Below are 6,199 nucleotides of genomic sequence, written 5' to 3' on the forward strand. Positions count from 1 at the left end.
TCAAGAGGCATTAAGAGATTCTTGGGTAGAAATTTCAACCACATGTAAGATTAAATGAACTCAGTGGGCACTATTGCTGACTGAGGTTTTTATCCATACTAAATATTTTTATTAGAAGGAAATAAGGAAGTAGTATTTCAATTTGATTTGCTCTAGCCCAAGGTTGCTGTCACTTCTGGTTCTGGATGAAAACATAAATAAGAGATCAAATCACAATTTTTGCATCCCATCCAGTGCCTAACCCTATATCTAGGAAAAAGTATTTAGTGTAAATAAATATTTTATTACTTGTTTATAAAGTTTCAGCTTAGTGCTCCCATTGTACGGTGGCCTTGAAGTGTAAATCACATCAACAAATCACTCATCACAAAAACACATTACAGATCACAATGAAAAATAAAAATAAAAATACAAAAAAAAAATAAACATAACATTTTAAACCAAAACAAAATTACATGAAAAACCATTACAAGAAAAGCCACTGGTTGTCTTAAGACTGCTAAACAGTTACAACACAAATGTGTTTTAAATCCAGATTTTTACCACAGTTCAAAATGAACAAATGTCTGAAAGTTAAATGGACATTTTTTTTCAATTAAATTGGTGCAGAAAATGACTTTTATTTAGATACTAATTGTGGATGATATTCTTTTAGCCAGCTACAAAAGATTTCACCACCCTGAAGCAATCATTATATAAAATCACTTTCATTTTTACTTCCTGCAGGTCCAACAGAAAAAAGACAAAATTTTTCTAATCATTTTTTTTGGTTCTGTCCAATATTTATTCACTCTACCATCATATCACTTCAACAGGCCCACTCTAAAAACCTGTTTTTCTCTCCACATTGGTCAAAAATGTCAGTCACGCTCCATTCTATGACCCCACTCAGCCCTCATGCAAACCAGACCTCAATCCCCCCCTCCCATCAACTCATCCTCAGCTTAAATTGATCCTTTCTTATCTTCAGCTCCCATTAACAACATTTTCCTGCTTGTTTCTCTCTTACCAAGTGTCCACTCTAAGCGGTGAGGCTGGTCATGCTGCACTTGATTCCAGCCTTTAGCAAGTCATTAAATCCCTTCACAGCACAAGTCAGAGATATCTGATTAAAGCCAATTGCTGCTAATTAAACTGCTATATTTCTGTGACTACTCTCCCTATGAACTCCATTTTTTTGTCATGAACTCCTGTTTGAGCACATTCCTGTTTTTTTCTCTCCCAAACTAAAATGAATGTAAGAGAATGTGTTGCAACGCAACAACCTTGTTGTTATGCTTTTGTTGATCTTATATTTTATCATGTCCTTGTTCATTTGTGCCATTTTAGGTGAAGCAGCTGCTGCCTGATGAGGTCAATGCAAGACCTTCTCATGTCTGCAAAAGAAGAAAAGCCTCCCAGCTGAGCGTGCCATTACAGACGATGTGCTCCTCAAAGATCCAGGGCATTTCTAATCAGTTTGAAATGTGTTAGAAATACCCTGATTAACAACCGGCCCAATCCCTGTCAGCAGCCTTACAGCAATGTGTCGAAACATCGTCATGCTATTTTCTTTAATTTTTTTTTTAAATCAGATACCTGGTGACATTTCTGGAGCAAGCTGCTGCATGACAAGTTTGTTGATGCAGTCTCATCCCTGTAAGATGTCAATTTTAGTTCTTATCTGACTCTGCAATTCATAAATCTACATGAAATTAAGAATTTCAAGCTTTAGAAGCCTACCTGATGGCAGCAGCCCACTCTGCAGTAAAATCTTCGACCACTAGTGAGCAGCATGCCCTCTGATCAACCAGCACTTCATAAGACCTTTTATTCCTAGTTGGTGAGTTACTCAACAGCCCCAGGCCCAGTTTAAATCCCTGCAAAGTGTTTGGACCACGTCTCTGTGGCTCAGCAGCTCAGAGGAAAAGATTGATAGCAGCCTGACTCAACAGCATGGCAGCAACACATTCTGTAATGCACTAATGTAGTTCATAAATATCGACCACAGAGCTGAAATGGCAGGTATAAATTCCAAAGGGATGTCTTATGGCTGTGATGGAGGACAACAGCCGGCAACGGGAAACAGATGAAACTGCTGACACTCAACAAGAAGTATCCAGGTGCGGGAGTCTGATTATAACATGGGAAAAGAATAGATTTAAAACATGCCAGTGCAAACATGAGATAGGAGCTGATGCTTATCTGATTTGGAAAAGTATTTCTGCCTGCGTGTGTTGATTTATGTGTGTTTCAGTTAAACCTTTCAAGCATCGTCTCAGTTAATTTCTTATGAGAATATGCGTAAAAATTAAAACAATTTAAAATTTTAACAAAAATGTAATCTAAATGTTTTTTTATGCCGATTTTCTTAATATCAGGTAAAAACAATGCAGTGCTCCTTGTTTATGGCAGAGTTTTATCATCTCCGTCATTATTTTTTGCTGCTTCTTTCTGCTCTCTTGCTCCATTCGCCTACTTTTATGTCTTTGGTCACGCTTCCTGACCCCACGAGGAGACCACAAGGTAACCGCTGTTAACAGTACAGCAGCTGTACTACTGTTGTCTGAACAAGAGCTGAGAGTGCAAGACAGTTGTTTTGGAGCACTTGTAAATGGAATGTTAGACATTTTAACTCTAAAATTCGACAAAAGCAATCAAAATCAATAACGAAAAAAACAAAGTAACAATAATGTTCATCCACAGCCTCAAGGCCATGGAATAGGCGAACAAAGTATAGACAAATTAGATTTTTAATTTTATCATTTCTTTTGACAGAATTAATTAAACGGAAATTAGAAATGATTAGTTTTATGTGACTGTACATCATGTTAATATAAGTAAGGACAGAAAAACACCAGAAACATGGTGCAGTCTCATGCATTAAAAGGTTTGACTGATGACTGTATTCAAGATTAAAAACATGTTGTGGAAAAAATGTACCGAAATAAAATATGAAAGAACACAAAAAAGAATCTAAGGAAAGAATGTTCAAACATGTCTGTGATGAAGTACTGTCACAGGTTGCAGAACAGCACCTCAAAAATGGTTTGTCTCTTTTCTCCGAGCCTAGTGGCAGTTTATAGTTTTCACCGGACACACCCAGGCAAACAAATATTCACATTTTAACACAACTTATCATTTCTTTAATTCTAAGGGTGCACACTTAGTTTCAATTGAATCTTACTCACCATCTAAGTTTCCCTCCACAAACTATAGCATTGCACACATCAGCATACATATCATCCACAGGAAACAGGAAATGACGTCAAATTTTAGAATTGTTTGGGTGTTTTGGTTTTTTTTGCTTTGTTTCCCTTTCTGTCTAACTGATTCAAACTTATTTCTGTATTTCATTTGTTGCTATTTTTTTTAAATATCTGTAATTTTGGTGTAATGTTTAGGAATCCTCCAGGCTGCTGCAAGGCATGAATTTCTTCTAAAGAAGTGTGTGGTGAACTGCCCTGTGGGAGGGGGTAAGCTTTTATGAGGGGTGAATTTTTCCCAGTTGGGACAGAGCAGTCTTGGTTGCAGTGGTGGCAACAAGCTATCCCAGAGACAGTTGTATTCTTTCTCTGATATTTTCTTTTTCTTTTGTGAACAATAAAGTCCCATTGTTAGATCTTTGGAGTCTGTTGGCTTGGTCATTTTATTTTCGAGTTTTTTATTTCGTCACTGCTGAGAAAAACCCTGTCACAGTCTCCAGAGAAATTAATTAGAAAAAATGGGTTCCAAGTATAAAAGAAAATATAACAAAATGGAAAAATAAGCTGATTGCGACAAGCCGGGTTAGGCTCCGACAGCCCGTGATCCCAAAAGAGACAAAACGGAAGAAGATGAATGAATTAATGAATGAATTAATAAATAAGGTGTCAGAAGTCAGAGCTGTTTCTCCCCCTCTGGTCATCAGCGGGAAACCTCTCCAGAGTTCTAAACACACTACATCTCCCAACCCCAGCACAGTTTCTAGATGCCCCACACCTGACTCTCATGTGCAATCACTGACAGTACACTTAAGCACTGTACTGAGCGTCATTCAGTGCAAAGTATTGTTTGTGCCACTCTGCCAGCATTACAGAGTGGCATATTCAGACCTGATCTTCTGATTACCTGACCCTATTTTGTCTCCATCTCTGTCTCCATCTCCATCTCCGTCTCCGTCTCCGTCTCTGTCTCCGTTTGCCTGTCACAAGCCCAGATTCTCGCCTGGATCCTGACTACTCTAGTCTCGTCTCTGATGCGCCCATGCTCATTATTTACCCCTGCCTGCCTGACCCTGATTTAGCTTTGTGGACTTTTAGCTAAGCTAATAAACCTTCTACAATTGGAACCAGCTGTCTGCCTGTTTGGTGACACAAGCAAATTACAGAAAGGGCATACGGGTAAAAAAAAAAAAAAAGAGATGGGAAAAAGGTTGAAAAAGAAAAAGAGTTACTACATTAGAGCAACTACGAATAAAGAAATAAACTAAAAACTTCTTTCAAAAATTGTTTTTACGTCCAGCAAAGGTTAAAAAAATGAGCATTTAACCCTAAAGGACAAAAATTAGAGTTTCAAATAGAAACCAGAAATAATTTTAACATTTTTGCAACTTTTAGTGATTTTTGTCTTTTGTCATACCAGCAGACATGGGCAGAGAAGTAAAAAAAATTAATGCTTAACCAGAGTAGCCTTGCTTTAAAATAAATTTTCCGTTCGAATAAAGGAGACTTTGCTGTGGGGTCACCACAGCAAATCACCTTCTACTGATTAGCACGTATTAAGTAATATTTTACATTCAAATGTGAACATTAATAATGTATAAAACCTTTGAAAATAGCCCCAAAAAAAAGTGAAAGTTCTTGTAAAGACTGTAAAAAAAAGAAAAAAGAACGAAGCTAGGGTATAGGTACTGCTACAAAATTATGTTGTGGTCATTTGATTTTTCAAAAAAAATTAGCTGGCACAGAGAATTATGTGAGCATAAGATTTACCTAAAATGATTTGTGTCATTTTTTGATGGTTGAGTAAAGTAGTTTTTTTGGCAAAAACTACAACTTAAAAAAATGAACTTAACTAAGGAAAAATCAACCTGAGGAAGGTCTGACAAAATCTGAAAAGTAGACTGACAGAAAAAAAGCTGATAGTTTCAAGGGAAAATCTAGCCTGACAGGGAAAAACATAATTTTAACACACAAACTAACAAAGAACAAAGATAAAAGTTGAAAAGCTCAAATTGCTTGAAGAAATTTCCTCTACAACCCCATATCATTTTATAGATCATAATAGAATATCTTTTATTTTTACATATTTTTATACATGGTCATTTTCACTGTCTTATATATCGTAAATTTTACTAACTGATGTGAATGTCTTAGTCTGAACTTCATGCTTGAATGACAACAGAAGAAGAGACTGAAGAAAATATAACATCTGCTGCTGATACAGGAGTCAGTAGCAGCAAAAATAATGCAGGATCCGCCAAAACAACCTATGCATCAGTGTCTGGCGGTGACACTGATGTAAGTAAGAGACTAATAATCCCTGACGTACCAAAAGCTTGACTAATCAACGAAATATATTTGAGACTTGATATCTGTTCTTCGGGAGCACTCACTGATCAACAAACACATGGAGTTTAAATTAGAAAAACTCCAATATTCAGCCTCTCTCAGACCACTAATCTCACCAGCCAGCCCCTTCAAACCCTTCGTCCTCCTCACACTCATGCAGCCTCTCTTAATGGAAATTGATGCAAATGTCAAGAATCTAATTTATGTGTAATACAAGGATGAGAGCAAAAATATATATTGCTAAACCCAATTCCAGTTCACTGGCTGTTACTATACAGACAGGATTAAGTCAGTATGTGTGCACATGCACATCCATGTTTGTTCATTCCAACCCCACACTGTGAAGGGATTTGGCTGCTCCTCACACAGTTGTGTGCGGGTTTAGACCTGGTTATGGGTTAAAACAGGTTCACCTCCAAGTCAGTGTTATCTGTGTGCACGCAGACATTGTCTTTTACACAAAACTTAGTTTGCAAAACTAAAATAATTACAGCTTTATGTCACATCTTCATTTAACTCCTTCATCCCATGTCGTTAATTTACAAAGCACCATTTACTCCATGACTTCACTTGATAGGAAAAAACACTGAAGAATATTTTTTCATAAATTGGAAATAAAGTCAGGCATGAGGGGGTTAATTTTGTGTTTAGAAAATGTAAAAAATTAT

The sequence above is a fragment of the Oryzias latipes genome, chromosome 10, assembly GCF_053564925.1.
Source record: "Oryzias latipes strain Hd-rR chromosome 10, Olatipes_Hd-rR_3.1".
Classification (NCBI taxonomy): Eukaryota; Metazoa; Chordata; class Actinopteri; order Beloniformes; family Adrianichthyidae; genus Oryzias; species Oryzias latipes.